The sequence below is a fragment of the Macaca fascicularis genome, chromosome 10 (genome assembly GCF_037993035.2).
Source record: "Macaca fascicularis isolate 582-1 chromosome 10, T2T-MFA8v1.1".
Classification (NCBI taxonomy): Eukaryota; Metazoa; Chordata; class Mammalia; order Primates; family Cercopithecidae; genus Macaca; species Macaca fascicularis.
In genome coordinates, this window is record NC_088384.1 from 114,870,106 (window position 1) to 114,888,268 (window position 18,163).

General features: G+C 50.8%; 1 long non-coding RNA gene across 13 annotated transcripts in view; it reads right to left on the reverse strand.

The window, feature by feature from the left end:
- Window positions 1–1,711: 1,711 nt before the first annotated feature.
- The window catches only part of LOC102117579 (uncharacterized), a 33,881-nt gene continuing 17,429 nt past the window's right edge, over window positions 1,712–18,163 (reverse strand). For 7 of the 13 annotated variants that reach the window (XR_012419585.1, XR_010578753.1, XR_001483136.3 and 4 more), the window contains one exon: window positions 1,712–10,996. This is a non-coding gene — a long non-coding RNA (uncharacterized lncRNA). The remainder of the gene's footprint in view (window positions 10,997–18,163) is intronic. The other 6 variants (XR_012419586.1, XR_012419584.1, XR_010578757.1 and 3 more) reach the window with 2 other exon arrangements.

An 18,163-nucleotide genomic window follows, 5' to 3' on the forward strand; every position in this document is an offset into this window, starting at 1 on the left:
TGGCATTGGTGGTGGTGGCTCCTAGCATCTAGCTCAGGGAAACTGCTGAACAGCCTACAATGCCCAGGACAGCCCCCACCAGGGCTGGAACCAGCCCCGAAGGTCAGCAGTGCTGGGGTGAAGGCCAGGGGTACACAGATGCCGCAGGAGGGGAGCCTGGGAGAGCCCCTGCCGCTCCCCTGTCCCACTTCATTTCCCGGCATGCCACTTTTCCACACACGACACAGCCCACCCACTTCCTGTTGGTGATATTTCTCTCCCCTGCAGAAGCAAGCTCCATGCAGAAAGGGCTCTCCCCTCTTCTGCGACTGCTGTGTTCCACCCCCACATGGCTGGGCCCTCGGCTGGGCTCGGTATCTAATGATCCCATGGGGAAAGGGGAGCTGGAATGGGGCAGAAGCCACCAGAAGGAAGGTCAGCCTTCGAAGGGAATCACAGTGGCTTTTCCTGAGATAGAGGGGCGAGTGGCAGGTGCGGTGACAGAAGGGAGGCCAGCCCTGCAGCAGGGATGGGGGCAGCGAGGGCTGCAGGGCCTGAGGGCGGGCCTTCACCTTCCCCTCCTGGGCACCCATGAACTGTTCTACGGCACAGCCCAGGCATGGGGGATACCCAGAAGAGAGGGCTGGGGTGCCAGCTTTGGTGGGAACAAGCAGGGAGCCCCCCCACCCCCCGCCCCAAGGTGTGTCTCAAGGCCTGTGCCCCTGGGGCGTGCGCTTGCGTGTGAGGGAAGGCCTCTCTGCTCTCTTCCTGGCCTTCCCCAGCGCCCCTGGCCTCTTGCCCCATTCACCCAAGGCCTTTTCTGCCCGGTACCTCAGCTGTGGGGCCTGGCTGGTATAACTCATGGGGCCCCAGTGGGGGGCGGAGGGGCCTCTGGTTTCCTGGCCTGCGGTCTCCACCAGGGCCTGGATCCGGGCACCTCTGCTGACAGCGCCCAGCGTGGAGCCACCGTGTGCCCGGCGGCCTCCTGCAGAGGCCCCTGGGGAAGCTCCCCTCTGGCCCCCTTTCCCCTGCCTGAGGGGAGGCCACAGCCACTGGAAGGGCTCAAGAACGGACTTCAGGGGTCCCTGAGCCCCCAGAACTTTCAACTCGGAGTGGCATTCTTGCACTGGGAAGGGCCACTGCTCCTGCGGGTCCAGGCTCTATTTTGGAGACTCCCCCGGCTCTGGCAGGAACAAGGCTCACCCTTGCTTCTGCCCTCAGGACAGCCGTGGGGACACCTTGCACCCCAAGTCCTCCCAGCCATGCCCAGCACCTCCCATCAAGCCTTGTCCACACAGGGAAGGTCAGGCCACCCCGCCTGTCACACCCCAGTTGCCTTCCCGTCTTTTCATCTTTTCGCTCTGTCCATCCACTCATCCATTGGTGCATCCAGCAAGAACCTGAGACCCGCTCTGTCCTAAGTGTGTGAGAGTTCTGCCCTTTGGGGTTTAGTCTGGTGAGGGAGACAGGCCCTAAGACACTGAGCCTGCAACTCCCCGCTGCGGTAGAGCCAGGAAGGCAGGGCCAGCTGCAGCCAGAGGAATCACAGCGGGGACAACTGGTTCCACGCAGGAGTTGGGGTGCCACGTTTCCAGCATGACCCCCAAGCAGCCACCATGAGTCAGAAGCAACCCAGGCCCGTCAGACACTGAGACACTGCGCACTTGCTTCGAGGACTCCAGCAAGCAGAGCTGGGCTCCGTGGAAATAAATGAAAGAGAAACATCCACCACTCTTTCTACACAAGTTTATTAGGCACCTGCTGGGTATCACGTGTGGAGACAAGCTGGACAACATAACAATCCGCAAGGCAGCTACGGCCTTGCCCTGGAGCTCCCAGTCTAGCAGGGATGGAAAACAGATAAGTCCCCCAGCAGAAGCCCCAGACCCAGCAGGCTGTGAGGTCGGGGAAGGGGTGGCCTTCCCGAGGAGGAGGCGGCAGTGAGGGTGGAGAGAGCCTCCGGAAGGGGAGCGGGCACTGGAGTGGGTGGCACCGCATCCTGCAGGTGCTTGTGGCTGAGGCTGGGAGGTAGGTGAAAATTCCGGCAGTGGGGACCCATGGGAGACTGTGGCAGAGGCGCGGCACGGTGAGGTTACCATTCCCCAGTGCCCGGCTGCTCCAGGGGACCCAGCAGGTGACATGACAGGGGCCCCTCTTGTATCGGCTGTCCTGTCTCCACTCCTGGTACACAGCTGTGGCTGCAGCACTCTTCAGAGCCCTTCAGGAGAGCCTCCACCCAACCCTCTGAATTAGGCACAACAGGATTGAGGGGGGGCCCTCCGGAAGGGTCCTTTCTCCTCACCTCCCACATGCGGCTGGGCCCAATTTCACCATTTTACTCGGGATCTCCCCTCCTCAACCCTCCCAGCCCTGCCCCATCTCAATGGCCTGCGGTGGACCCCAGACCCACAGACACAGGCTCTCTCTGCATAAGGGCTCACGTGGTCCCCAGCCAAGGTCCCTACAGCACTTTCCATGGAGCCCTCTTCCCAAACATGCACATCAAACTCGCCTCTCAGCCACCCCGCCTCCATCTCAGCTTCAAGGCGGCCTTGGCAGGAGGCTCGGGGCGCCACGTCTCTGCCCTGGCCTCACTGCTGCCGGCTAGCCTTGCCATTCATCTTCTGAAGGCTACTCTCTGACGGCTCTGCCGGCCACCTTGATCTGAGTGGCAGGTCTGTGCTAACAATGTTTTGTGTGGGGCCCCGGGAGAAGAGTCCATGAACCACTGCCTAACTCAAGTGCTGCTGCGGTGAGGCACCCCTGCCTGGTTCTGAACAGACGCCGCACATCAAAGGGGAGCCGGCAGCTCATTCCTGAGCAAAACAGCAGGCTAGTTCCTCACAGTCAAGGAAAACCACTGGGAGAACCACCCGGCTTCTGCTGAAGACCTGAGCTGCTTCTCCGGGTCCCCCAATGCTGACGGGCCTCTAGCATCAGGTCCATATGGCCGATTCTGGAGATCTCTAGGAGGATGGAACTGGCTGATGAGAACTGTCAGTATGAGTCTGTCTGGCCACTCTGCCTGGGAACATTCACCGAGACATAAAGAAGATATGAAATAGCTGGAAAATTAGGAACCCAGCTAGGGCTGGAAGGATAGCCTTTGAGGATCATTCTGTGAGTGCTGCCGGAGAAGGAACCCTGGTGAGGGCTCAGGCTGGCTCTCCCTAGGGGCCTCCTCAGGAGGAAGAAGACCACAAATCTAACCAGCCTAGCAGCCCCAGATGCACAGAGCACATGTGGATAAAGCTGTGGCTGCCTGCAGTCCATGGGATCATCTTGTATGCAGCGGTAAGAAGGGTCTGTTCTATGACTGCTCTGCTGCCCCTTTTTTTTTTTTTTTTTTTTAAACAGCAGCTGGTTTGGAGTCTCCCATGTATTGCCTGAGGTGGTTTGGTAGTAACCAGCTACCAAAAATCCTTTCATTTTAGGTGCCTGTTGGGTGGTGGGGTGGCCACCAAGAAGGAATTAAGCCATTTTTAAAGAAGCCCAGTGGTGAATCCACAGTATGCTCTGTCTGACAGGGTGCATCTGAGAGGGCCTGCTGGGCCTTTGTTCAAAACTAGATACGCCCCAACTCCAATTCTAATGTGCGGAAAATGTGATACAGAAACCTGCAGAGCAGCCAGGTCCCAGTGGACGTCAGAGATCAGCTCTTACCTCCACAAGGATCTTGTTCACCAAACTCTTTGCTTATCAAACCTTTTTCCTGCAGAGGGTAAGGGTTAACTCCCATCTAGAAGAGGCTGAAGTACCACGGTTTTCAACCCAGGAACGTGGCACTGATGAGGCGGAGTTCTGGAGGGGCACAAACGCAGAAGGTTCCAGGCACCGTTGGGAGCAGACAGGTTTGGGATAAAAAGAAAGAGAAAAACAGGGCAAAGGATTAATAATAGAAATGAAACCAGGTGCACACACACTCACCTGCGGCGTGATCTCCCATGGCCACACTCCAACTTGATATCTTGCTTCCAACAGCCAGAACAGCCATCAGTGGAACTTACTTTTATGGGCAATCTTTAGGCTGTTGTTTATTGTTGATTCAAGAGAGAAGCAGTTATGGTTTTGAAAACATGGCCGTTTTTCTGATGGGGAAGAGCAGGTTTCAATGAAATGGGTGTGGAGTCCCAATCTCCAAGGCCTTTGTGATCTGAGACAAGACATCTGCCAGAGTCAACTTCTTCAGGGCCCTCAAGAACAGAGTGCTTAGATAAGCCTTTTCTGAAGCCCGCTGGCTGGCCAGAGAAAGGAGGCAGGGCTATGGTGCTCCACTAATCCTGTAGGGCCAGGGCAAGGAATGGAAACCCAAGCAGAAACCAGGCAACCAACCAGGATTGTTTCCCTCATGAAACAATAGAACAGGTGAACCCATCTACCTCTGGTCCCAACCTTTGTCCAGAACAAAAAACCGGGACCCACACAGGTGACCACAACCTCAGTGTGAGGTAGAACAGCTGGGACCCAGACTCAGGTCCAACAGGTGCCCAGGGCAAAGGGGTCCTCGCACCCCCACCCCAGGTGACCCTCCTGGAAAAGGGGTGCTGAAGGCTTGTCCGTACCTGTCACTGCAGCTGTGTCATCTAGTGGGGAGCGCTTCGGCATCTGTGCCCCATCAGAGCCCCCAGGTTCTCAATCACCAGCGTTCAGATGCCTGCTCCAATGGGGGCACCAGGAATGGCAAAGAGATGTCTTCACAGTGTTGCCACGGTGAGTGCCAGCCACCCACGCACCTGACCTGGTGTTTTTGTCATGGAACTGGAGATGTGACCTTAGGCGCTCACCACTGAGCCACACAGGTGAGGCTCATTTCTCACCTATAAAGAAATATAAATGGGAAAACCCACAAAGCCCTGCCTCCTGGCCCAGCTGCCAAGATGACGCTGAGCCAAGCCCTCCAGAAGCACTAGGTGGACGAAGGGAGGGAGGCACCAGAGCCGTACATGACACCTGGACACCTACCCCAGGGAGCTCTCCAAGGGTGCCCCACCTAAAGCCTAAGGAACCAGCTCTGACTATAGGCTGAGTCCCAAAGGGCCAAGGAACATTCCAGAAGCACTAGTGAACCTCCTCTACACTGCCAAGCAAGAGGCCTCAGAGAAAGGCAGCCTCTCCCAGATAGACCCTGTATTAATCCGTTTTCACACTGCTGATAAAAACATACCTGAGACTGGGCAATTTACAAAAGAAAGCGGTTTAATTGGACTTACAGTTCCATGTGGCTGGGGAAGCCCCACAATCACGGCAGAAGGCAAGGAGGAGCAAGTCACATCTTACATGGATGGCAGCAGGCAAAAGAGAGAGCGAGCTTGTGCAGGCAAACTCCCGTTTTTTAAAACCATCAGATCTCATGAGACTCGCTATCACGAGAACAGCATAGGAAAGACCCACCCCCATACTTCAATCACCTCCCACCCTGTTCCTCCTACAACACGTGGGAATTGTGGGAGTTACAATTCAAGATGAAATTTGGGTGGGGACACAGAGCCAAACCATATCAGATCCCCTTCAGTGAACAGACCCCAGCTACCCAATGTGGGGCAGCTCAGCTCCTGCTCTCCCGGCTTTCCTCTTGCCACGAGAATCCCATCTCCTAGTGGGGGAGACCTTCAGGCCAGCAGGGCCCTGGTCAGAAGCCTCAGGGCCTCCCACTGCACTTGGAATCAGACCCCAGTGCCACGGCCACAGGCTGCCCTTATGGTGCTGCCTCCTCAGCTACCCCAGCTCCTTCCCCTGCCCCTGCTCACTTCCTGCAGCCAGACTGGTTTCCTGCTTCCCTGTAGTTCATGGCCAGCTCTTTCCCACCTCAGGGGCTTTCCACTGGCTGTCCCCTCTGTCCAGTGGGCTCTTTCCCCAGCTCCTGTGACTTGGCAGGCTCCCGACTCACCAGAGCATCACCTCGGACCCCTCCATCAGCTCCGTCATTTTCCAGGCAGCATTTGAGGACAGTGGTTTGAAAGGCAACCTCTGGAGCCTGACTAACCACTGGAGTTCAAATCCAGACTCCACGACTTTCCTGCTGTGTGGCCTTGGGCAAGCTATTTGACCTGTGTATGCCTCAGTTTCCCCACAAGCTTGCAAGGAAGAGTAAATTAATGCATTTCTCTAATGCCTAGAACGTGGTAGGCACCATAAATCAGGAAGGGCTTCTCTGTGCCAAGAAGCCTGAGTATGGGGCAGGCTGTGCGAGCACGGCTAACCACGGTGTCCCTTGGAAGCCCACAGGAGGAGACTCTCACTTCTTCAGAAGATGAGGGGATCTTCTGAGCCTTCATGTACAGGGCCCTGAAGGAGGCAAGGCCTAGCTGTGGTCACAACTGCCATGGATTCTTCTCTGAGGCCTGGATGAGCAAGAGAGAACTCTGACCCACCAAGGAAAAGGAGGGAATTCTGAATACGAATAGAGATTAACTCAGGGGCCACATGAGGCCCACAAAAGCCCCAACAGAAATTCCCCTCCTCCCTCACCTCCTCCTCTCTTGAATCCCTGGTGCTGAAAAGCAAGGCCCAGGTTTCAGAGCAGCCTGGGCCTCCTCCAGCTTTCCTAAGTCATCCCTATGCTGACAAGAATGAGGGAGGCTGAGGGACGCACAGATGTTAGGTGGCCACGGTAACTGCCCTAGCCATGTTGTGTTTCTGCTCAGCTCATTACGGGGCCCACCAAGAGGAAAGCAGGCAGCCATGATGGCTCCCCAGGCCTGGCCACTCAGTGCTCATCCATCAGCCCAGGTCGCCCAGACCAATGTCACAGCAAAGGCAAGGAGGCCCCGGCCAGAACTCAGTTGCTGGGTCCCTGCCCAATTCTGATGATGACCCTTGTTTCTTATAAGATAATAATAGCTCCACTTTACTGCAGGGAGAGCAAGTGCAAATGCCTACGGAGGCCAGGCCCCACTCAGAGATGAGTGACAGGCACAGGTGGTGGCAGGCACGGGGGTGTGTGTGCTGCTGGCCGACAGGGGGCGGTCGCCCCCCAGCTACGGTTGTCCATGGACAGGAAGAGGCAGGCCCCAGAAAACTAGAGGCCAGGAGAGGTCAAATGGCCAAAGGCTTCTGTAAAATCTGCTGACACCTAACCGTTGGTGGTCATCATCATTTATCCTTAAAGGAACTCCTATGTGGCTGAAACGCACCGTGTCTCTGGGTGAGAGCAGGCTTGGAGAGCAGCTTCTGGCTCCATCACACAATGGAGGCTGGCCACCCATTAATTTGTACTATTAATAATGGTGGCGATCATTTAGGGACACTTTTCTGAGTGTCAGGTGCTGCTTGTTCTTAATCCTCTCCTGGCCCCTTCCCTGAAGTCAGGAAACTGCCTTGGCAGATAAATAAGTAGTCCCAAGGCCCCAGGGGGGAAAGTGGGGTGCTAAGGTTAGCGCTCACATCTCTCTGATGCCAGAACAGGGCCCTGACACACCAGCTCTGCTCTCTACACATTCCCCTGAGCTAGGGCTGGGCTCTGACCTGGCTCCTCTGGCCCTGTCCTTGGTGCTTTCACACAGTTCTGTCTGCCCCTGGCTCCAGCACCTGCACTCTTGCCTGCCTGCCACCCCGGCGCCTACCGCTTTCTCATATGATCCTTCCTGCTCCCTCTTCACGGGCTCTTCCCAGGCTGGCTTCTTCCCAGGCCCTAATCCTACTCAGCTCTCCTGGCCATATCTAGCCACGGCAATGCAGTGGCCTCCAAATCCCCCTGCCCCTCCATCCTGCTGCCAACTGAGCTTCCATTTGGCCTGTGACATTTAAAAATATCTGTCCAGCCTTGGCATATAGAACCCAATACCCCCAGCTGTTTAAATACCACTGCCTCATTTTCGGCCCCCATGCCCGTGTGTGTCTAATAAAAGCGTAAACTGACCCTGAACGTGGGGCCACTGGAACCCTCTATTCCAATCATGCCATTCTTAATTTGGCTCCTCTGTCAAATGGGTCGTCAGTGCGAGCCAATTCCTGCCCCTACAAGGAGAAGGTTGGCAGGGGCTTGGGAGGCTTTGGAGCAGCAGGTCAAGGTGTGGCCATCTGTATGCCTGTGACGGGTGCACATGTCTGGAGCATGGGGTGATGTCTGCCACAGCTGTCCTCCTTCCCTCTCTGTCTCCCGACCCCAGTGGGCCCCATGGCCTTGCTATTAATACAGTGCAAAGAGGCCCAGCAGCTGGCCGGGGCCAGGTCTTTCCACATGGATGGTGACAACTGCCATCACCCTGGATGTGGGCTCTGCATGTTCCCAATGTGCCTTCTGTCAGAAGGGGCAGAGCTGCAGTCCACTGGGGTACTGTCTGTGGAAAATGTCCACTCTGACTTGGCAATGGGGGAAAGCACCAATGATCAACTTGGGAGTCGTGAAAGGGGGCCCAAAAGATGGGTGGTCACGGCCGGGCGCGGTGGCTCAAGCCTGTAATCCCAGCACTTTGGGAGGCCGAGGCGGGCGGATCACAAGGTCAGGAGATCGAGACCACAGTGAAACCCCGTCTCTACTAAAAATACAAAAAATTAGCCGGGCGCGGTGGCGGGCGCCTGTAGTCCCAGCTACTCAGGAGGCTGAGGCAGGAGAATGGCGGGAACCCGGGAGGCGGAGCTTGCAGTGAGCCGAGATCGCGCCACTGCACTCCAGCCTGGGCAACAGCGTGAGACTCCGTCTCAAAAAAAAAAAAAAAAAAAAAAAAAAAAAAAAAGATGGGTGGTCACTTTACAACACTCCTAGCGCCCACAGGAACTAGGCTCCGCTCCCCTAACCATGCCATCAGCCTGCATTTGCATGGAGGCCCTAGGCCACGGCTTCTTCTCTCATCATTGATACACGGGTCCAGCAAAATGCCCAGGACAAATGTGCAGCCAAGTACACACCTATGCAGTGAGGAAATCCCCCGCGGGGAGATACAGAGAAAGGCCTCATTTTCCTGACACGCTGTCTTTGGGGAAGAAGAGGTCGGCTTCAACATATCCTAAAAGACCCCGGAAGAACAAACTGTTAGGTGGATCAGAGCCACAAATCCAGAACAGAAGAACCCACTCTACTGCCCAAAACTGCCAGGGGTGAAACACTATGATTTCTGGGATTTGCTGTGAAGGGCTCCAGAAGAAAAGGTGTGGTGACAGAGGAAACCAGAGCTGACGGGCAGCGCAGCTGCACTGGCCTCCTCTCTGCTTTGGTGTGCTTGAAAATTTCCGTAACAACAAGGTTAAAAATACACAAGTGAAAAATTGTTCAACAAATATTTACTGAGGGCCTAATATGTGCTAAGAACTCTTCTGAGGATTCCTAATTTGTATAGAAAGAAGAAAGGTGAGCAAAGTCCCACCACGCTGGTCAGCAACAGCTCAGCCTCAAAACTATGGCCTCCTTTTACCATAGCACAGCAGGCCCACCATTCCCCAAATGCCCTGGGTTGGTTTCAGCTGTCCATGCCACTGACCCATGGAGGCAGTCCGAACATGTACTTTTAAAAGTTAGTGTTTAAAAATATTGTCATTCAACCCCTGTGACCCTATGCAGCCGAACCCAAGAAAGAACACAGCCAGGAACTTCATCCAGCAGAATGTCCTTCTCCCACTCCTTGTGGTCGCCCCTGCCAGAGGAAACCAAATGCAGAAGCTGAGTTTATCGTCTGCTCGCTGTAAACATTCTATCACGTATGCATTACTTGGTTTTGCCTGTTTTTGAACTTGATGAAGAGAGCATTGTACTTTCTGGCATCCTATCAAGAACAGAGAGCACAATGGGAGAACAGACCCAGCTCCCCACACCCAATCCCCAGAAAAGCCGGGAGTGAGAACAGAGGTGAGTGGATGGGTTCTGTGAGAGGCCTGCTGGCTGGAACACTGCTTCAGAGCATGCCAGCAGGAAGTGAGAAGCGCCCGGGCTCATCTCGCTGGGCTTTGGGACAGTTCTACCGACTGTTTCTTGGCTGCATCTGCAAACATAAACATGTGAAGTGGGAGCAAATGTCATGGTAAAGGCAGATCAAGACAACTCCATCTGTTGACTTATTATTAGACGACAAATGTCACGGGAAGAAAATGTGCCCCAAGTAATTGAGCCCTGTTGAAACTCAACAGGCTTCCGCTGGAAGGAATAAGAACTCTTCCTACCACTTCTCAGCTAAGAGGCACCTGACCAGATACGGGGGGCAAAAAATCATTTGTCCCCTTTAGTGGGAAATCTTTGTGTCATACAAGACCATCTCTCACCATCTCTCCTAGAGCCCAGACGAGTGTTTCTCAGGTCAATGAAGAGACTGGGTGGATGGGGGACAGGATCAAGGAGGTGCTCAGGGCTGTGCCTGGAGGGGCATCAGCCATGTTGCCATTTTCAGAGCACGCACTTGTCTTCATGAGTGTTTTTAAAATACTTAACCAGAAGCCAGTGATACTGGTAATCTTTCAATAGCAGTTGCATAACTTTCCTTTAAAAACAAATGTATTTACATAAAGAAATAGCTGACTTAGAGAGAACGGTGAAGTGCAGTTTCAGTATAGGAATATGGCAAAAACTGAAGGTGGTGTGAAAATAATTGAAGTCTGAGCAAAAATGACCTCGATATTCCTAAGGGACTGTACTTTTTGTTCTAATTTCTAAGGCACTTTGGCACTTAGATGGGTTTAACTGTAGTCTCCGCCAACAAAAGCCACTCATAACCCTAGGCCAGCAACCCCAGTCTGAATGGACCCCTACCCTGTTCAAGGCCCAGAGCTGTGGGGCATCCTAGCCCTGCTAGAAGAGCCTGCATTGCTCCCGGCATGGGCGAGAGGGGAGTGTGGAAGCCCAGAGTCCCTGCCACTGCTGCTGCTGCATAAAGCCACGACAACTGGTGGCCACAGGCCTTGTTCCTCCCAATCCGGAGCCCCAGGAAAGGTCTCTGAGAGTGCTCCATTTGCTTTCTCCTGAGCTTGTTCCTTTGCTTACCTTTAGACGATAACTTCAGCAAGAAAGACAGATGAGCAAATGTCACTTTCATGTAGATAGTTCACCCAGCTGCAAGTGCTCTCAATGGGAGAACTTTCAGCACACTGAAGTCTATTGAAAAATAGTGGGAGAAGGGAAGTTACTTCTCTTTTAAAAGTGCTAATAATGATAACATTAATACTAATTATTTTTATAGTTATGTGAATGAGCATGTACATTTTTTTGCAATGTTGTCATACTACTATTAACAACATTGATGCTGGCATGACGGGAGTGCTGGGGGGCCCAGTCAGCCTGCTCTGCCCCTGTCATCCCAGCATCCCCTTGGTTAGCGCTGCCTTTCATGCTTAAAAATGTCCCAGCTGGATGACAAATTTTATGGTAACCCTAGTTATACACCATGACTAACTCGTCTATGCCTACAATGAGTGGGCAGGGGGAGGGTTCAGGGGTAGGGGAACAGGGACCTGAATTTCAAAGGCTGGAGAGCATTCTTTAAATTGTGGCCATTCCCGGCTTAAACTGTTTAGATCCTGGATTAGCAGAAGGGATCTGGGTTTAAAATGATCAGATGGTGAGGGAGAGATGCATGGTTTATAATCAATCAAGGAGAGATGCGTGGTTTATAATCAATCAGGGAGAGATGCATAGTTTATAATCGGGGCACCATGAAGAGTTCTCCAATGGCAGTTTGAACTGTTACTTCTTTCTTTTCTTTCTTTTTTTAGACAGAGTCTCACTCTGCCGCCCAGGCTGGAGTGTAGTGGCATGATCCTGGCTCCTGGATTCAAGCAATTCTCCTGCCTCAGCCTCCTGAGTAGCTGGGATTACAGGTGCGCGCCACCATGCCTGGCTTTTTTTTTTGTATTTGTAGTACAGATGGGGTTTCATCATGTTGCCAGGCTGGTCTTGAACTCCTGACCTCAAGTGATCTGCCCACCTCGGCCTCCCAAAGTGCTGGGATTACAGGCGTGAGCCACCGCACCTGACTGGACTATGTTATTTCTAAAACAGCTCAGTCACCTTCCTGAAAGACTAAACAAAACTGGACACATAACTTCGGATACACTTGGCCTCTCTTTTCTAACATCTTTTAGTTAGGTTTTCCCTAGTCCTGTCCTTGTGGCAAATTTCTGAGATATATTTCTCTGAAGTTCAACTTCTTTTCTTGACAGTCTAGAGAAAATATTGATGAAGCCAAGGTCATGGGCCTCAGAAACCCAGTCCCACAAGCAGAGCAGGAAAACAGCTCCAAGACCTCTCTCCTAACTCATAGAGGGCCTGGGGATGCTACAGGTCTTACTGTTTCCTCTACCAGAAAGAAGAGGGTGGTGCTAGCAGGGCATGGGAGACAAATACTCAGGCACTGCTGGTGGGGACACACCGGTGGCCTCGTAGAGAAGTGCCATGTAGCCAAGGCTCTGTGTTGGCCTGTGAGCAGCAACTCCACTGCTTGATACCATCTCCAGAGAAACACCTGTGACATTTACATGGAGGTGTGTACCACGACATGGTCGGCAGTGCAATTTCTAATAGGGACAAAGTGGCAAGAGCTGAATGCACGTCGACAGGGATGTGACTGCTGACTGTCTTTATTCAGCCCAGACAATGAGGTGATGGTGAAACAGAACAAGGCAGATCCTACAGGAACCAATAGGAAAGGGTCTCCAAGATATACAGATACATGAAAAGGCTGCAATGTGAAGCCCAATGAAACACATGAAAAGCTGTGTTTGAAAACACAGTTATGTTTGTGTTTTTAACTATGACATCCTGTATGGAAACCCATCATTTGTGAAGTTGGTAACCTCTGGGGGATTTGAGAGGTGGTGTATGAAAACTGTGACTGGTACAGGGTCATCAAAGCAGACATTAGCCTTAGCTTTATCTACTATTTTAAAATGATTAGATAATACATGTAATTCATATAATTGCATGTGCAGTTAAACATTAAAGTTGAGAAGTCATGGCTGGGAGAGGCTGCTGCTGGGTTATCAGTTTCACAGTGTAGACATCTTGAAAAAGGATCTTGAGAAAAATGAACTTGCCTTTCTTGTACCTTAATGCTCCTATTTTAGGGGCCAGTTTTAAGTAATAACTGGTGCCTTTGGACCAACAGAAAAAGAGAGTGCCACCAAGTCATACTGGCTTTAGCCTTGGCCAAACTCTTCCTGGCTGCCATGTGACTGTGCCAGGCTGATCACTAAAGACATGGTATAGTCTATTTCTACCTTCCAAACTACTTCTAGCCAGCTCTTGCTTTACTCTTTCTTTAATAAGGAGCTGGAGGAATGTCAGTTCTAAAGTGATCAAGAAAAGAATGTGAAGCTGTTCATTTGGTTGTTGACAAAAAATAGATCTGATATCAAGGGGGCTGACATCTGAGCCCTTGGCTCATGTTCCACCTCCACAGGAAGATTCTCTGCTTGGTGTAGTAAACAATTGAGACAGAACTAGGACTAGAAAAATTCAGTCTAAGAGTGGCTTTACCACTAACGAGCAGGTCCCACCTCCCTCTCTAAGCTTCAGTTTCCTTACTTGTGAAATAAAAGGGCTGAGACTCGGCTCTCCAGTGCCTTCCAGCTCCAGGATGACTCCTATTGAAAATGGCTTTGGTTGGAAACTCAATTTGGAGTGTTCCTCTCTTGTCTCCCACTTAGCACTAGACTTTTTCTGCTATGACAGCCTCTCCACTGTGCCCGAGACCTAGAACATCTTTCTACCTGTCTGATACCTTGTCACGTGCAGCCCAAAGGCAACTTGCTCTCAACAGACCAAAGGCAGAACTCCTGGCCCCACCACCCCACTCAACGTGGCGGAACTCCTGGCCCTACTACCCCACTCAACATAGAGTAACTCCTGGCCCCACCACCCCACTCAACATGGCAGAACTCATGACCTCCTGCTACCTCACACCTGGGCCTCTTTCCCTGCTTCTCTAGCTTGGTGAAAAGTACTAGCTTCCATCTAGTTCCACCTGGGTGTCATCCTGACACAGCCAATTTCCCCACATCCATGTTATCACCAAGCCTTGTAAGTCACTCTCCTAAATAACTCTAAAAGCCACTCTCAATATCCTCAGCTTTATGTATTTCTAAAAGCAGCCACCTCCCTTGACCCAGCTACTATCAACTCTAGCTTCCTCTCAAATTCCATCCCACTACTCTGTGGCCAGAGAGATCTTTAAAATAGACAACTTGATTTCAGTCCCTCATGGCCATCAGGACAAAGGCTTCCCATTGTTTACGGCTGTTTAAGACAACAGAAAGACTACAGTTTGACCTGCTGGGCCCAGAGACCCCTGCCCCCCGCTCCAGATTCATCTCTGTCCTCCAGCTCTGCTGACCTGTGAGTTTCCCTAACAGGCTTAGCTTCTTTCCGCCAGAGGGCTGGCAAATACACTATTCCTCAGCTTGGAACTGTACCACCCTCTGGCTACTCCTCAACTTGGAACCGCACCACTCCCCTGCTGCCACATGCTCACCCTTCAGTTCTCAGCTCAAATGTGCACGTATCACTTTTTCAGTAAAGTATTCCCTGCTTTGCCCAAATCCAGGGCGGCTTCTTCTGCTGTATACTTGGGGTGGGGGGGGGGAAGGAACATGTTTCTTTTCCAGTGTCCTTAGCTCAGATTGTAATGAGACCCTCCTTAGCATGATGACTCATTATTTCCAGATCCCCCTCACTGCATGCATTCACCATCGTATTCCCGGTGCCTTGCAGAGTACAGGACCTAGAGTGGGCACTCAGTGCAGTTGTGCAGACCAAACTCTACGGCTTCTAAGGCTTTCCATTAACAAGCCACTAAAAGAGAACTGGAAAGTGAAATTTAAAAAAATCCAACTTGACTGCCAACTCCAGCTTTATTTTAGGCTCTTTCTGCATGGCTGGGCTCCTCAAAATCCTGCCCCCTCATTCTCTCACCTCTTGGCCATTACCACCACTATACCACCACCACCACTGCTATACTACCATCATAACCACCATCACCACTAGCATCACCACCACCACCACCACCACCACTATCACCACAGCCACATCATCACCACCACCACCACTACACCACCATCATAACCACCACCACCACCACCATCACCACCACCATCACCACCACCACTATACCACCATCACCACCACCATCATCACCACCACCACCACCACCATCACCACAGCCACATCATCACCACCACCACCACTACACCACCATCATAACCACCACCACCACCACCATCACCACCACCATCACCACCACCACTATACCACCATCACCACCACCATCATCACCACCACCACCATCACCACTACCATCACCACCACCATAACCAGCACCATCACCACCATCAGCCATAGCCCCTGGTCAGCTAGGAAGCAGAAGGAGGCAAGATTTATATCCAGGCCTGTGTGGTCCCAAATTTGGCTTCTGGTTTCTCACCTCCAAACTTTCTGTTGAGCCCTCTCATAAGATACCATCTATTTTCCCTTTGAAGCCCACCTAAATACTGTCAGAGAAAAGACATTAGCGAAAAATCCCTTTAAAAACAGATATAAAATGAGGGTGCCCCCATTTCACCCTTCTCTCTCCTATACACTTTCAAAGGACACCGCAAGGCATAGACGAAGGATGAAGAAGTCAGAGAAAGCCGAAATAAGTAATAAAAACATCCATCTAACTGGCACTACTAACTAGAAGAACCCAAAATAATAAACTAAAAATGATTTTAAAATATAAAAAGAAGTCCAGATTTACTAAATATCACAACTGTAAAACCCAAATGACACCGCATTGGAGGTTCCTGGATTCTGAGATTTTAGACCAACATCTCCGCCACTGTGCCCGGCCAGACCACGCTAATATTTCAACAGAAATGTGTGGCACTCACATCAGGTTGCCAGCTGTTTTGCTTTTTTTTTTAATCTGCTAGACAAAGTCACTGAAAACTAAATGAAAGCCGGGCGCGGTGGCTCACGCCTGTAATCCCAGCACTTTGGGAGGCCGAGGCGGGCGGATTACAAGGTCAGGAGATCGAGACCATGGTGAAACCCCGTCTCTATTAAAAATACAAAAAATTAGCTGGGCGCGGTGGCGGGCGCCTGTAGTCCCAGCTACTCAGGAGGCTGAGGCAGGAGAATGGCGGGAACCCGGGAGGCGGAGCTTGCAGTGAGCCGAGATCGAGCCACTGCTCACCAGCCTGGGCGACACAGCGAGACTCCGTCTCAAAAAAAAAAAAATAATAAAAATAAAAAATAAAATAAAATAAAATAAATGAAAGCAAAATCTAAAAAACAACATCAGCGGGCATGGTGGCTCACGCCTGTAATCCCAGCACTTTGGGAGGCCGAGGAGGGCAGATCATGAGATCAGGAAATGGAAACCATCCTGGCTAACACAGTGAAACCCCGTCTCTACTAAAAATACAAAAACAAAATTAGCCGGGTGCAGTGGTGGGCGACCATAGTCCCAGTTACTCTGGAGGCTGAGGCAGGAGAATGGCTAGAACCTGGGAGGCGGAGCTTGTAGTGAGCCGAGACTGTGCCACCGCACTCCAGCCTGGGCGATAGAGTGAGACTCTCAAAAAAAAAAAAAAAAAAAACTAAAATCTTTTGGGGAGGGTACAATTCAAGCAGTTTTATTTATTCATTCATTCATTTACTATAAGCATTTCTGATTTATTTATTTTCAAAGATTCTAAAATCTTAAAGCAAAACAAAAACCCTAATTACCATCTATAATCCTTCTAGAAAGAAATGACATCAAAATTCTAAAAGGCAGGAGCTTATATAGCCTCAAAATCAAGAATCAAAATCAAAAGTCCCTCCCCAGGATAAATTTGGCTTGATGGAAGCTCCACTACAACATCTTTCATTTTCTCATCTCACTGTGGACTGGCATTTGGGAACCGCTGACTTAGTTCAACTCTTTCCCTGATGAGGGAGTCTCTTCTACCAAATCCTTCGGGAACCTTCTCTGAGTGTTTGCTTGAGTAGGCTGCTGGTTGCCTCATAAACCAACCAATTCTGAAAGTGGCAGAAGATGAGAAAAACATACAAAAATCAATACCATTTCTATAAATATACAATAAGCAGCCTGAAAATAGAATGAAAAAAAGAGAGCCCACTCACAATGCAACAAACACATCAAATACTCGGGAAATATATGATATATATTAACATATTAAACTCACATAGGACATATTAAAATCACATGAAGAAAACACAAATCCTTAATGAGAGAAATAGTGACCTGAACAGATTGAGAGGCCATACTTCCAGCTTAAGACTAAATGCAGAAAAGATGACAGTATTTCCCAACTTAATTTATAAATTGAATGCAATTCCAGTCAAAATATCACCAAGGTCATTTATAAAACTTGATAAAAATGGTTCTTAAATTCATATAGAAAAATAAATGGACAAAACATCAGAGAATGCTGAGATACTATGCAGTAAGAAGGCACTTGCCCCTTAAAACAATGATTGTTAAGGCTATAGAGCAGTCACGCTAAGACACTGGGAAGATGCCACAATTTCACTAACTGAGCAGGAATGAAACCGCTAGCAATTAAAACTACAGAACCCACAGAAGGCCACAACACTCCGAGGACAGACAGATGTCTTGCAAAACTCTCTTATCTCAGTTGCGGACAGGAAGCTTTTGTTTTTGTTTTTCTAACTAACTGAGCAAGGTCAGAAATTTACAAAGTGACAAGATGAAGATTTCCTGACAGCCTCTCCTAAGTATTTTCCAAGGTTCATCTCAAACCCCGCACAGCACCTCATTCCTAGAATGCTTATGGTCAAAAGCACACTTTGGCAGTTAATTAAATTCCCGTTGTGCTCTAACTGCGAGTGTGAGTGTGTGAGACAGGCTGGTGGCTACAACTCCTGTCCCAGAGGCTCTTTTCCCAGGGTCCCTGCACCATCTCCACCAGGTGCCCAGGCACTCAGGAGGCACTGCTGGACTTCTTGCTGGGCCATTGTCTTCCTAAATACACAGATTATTGCTTAAGGGCGAGGATCTCCTCCACTTAAGTCAAATCTCACATACCACCATGCCTTTTCTTTTTATATGTGGCTCCTTACATGCCAGAAACCAAATCTGCCATTTCGAAAACCAAAAAGTCTTATCTTGCTCCTCTTCCCTCCCCCATCTGTGAAGAGCTGGGAGAGAAGTGATGGCTGCTTCCTGAGGGAACTTCTAGACCAGTAAAGGGAAGGACTCCCAATTTATGGTAACTTTTAGCCAAAACAATGGATGGGGAAGAGGGGGTCCAGAAGTAA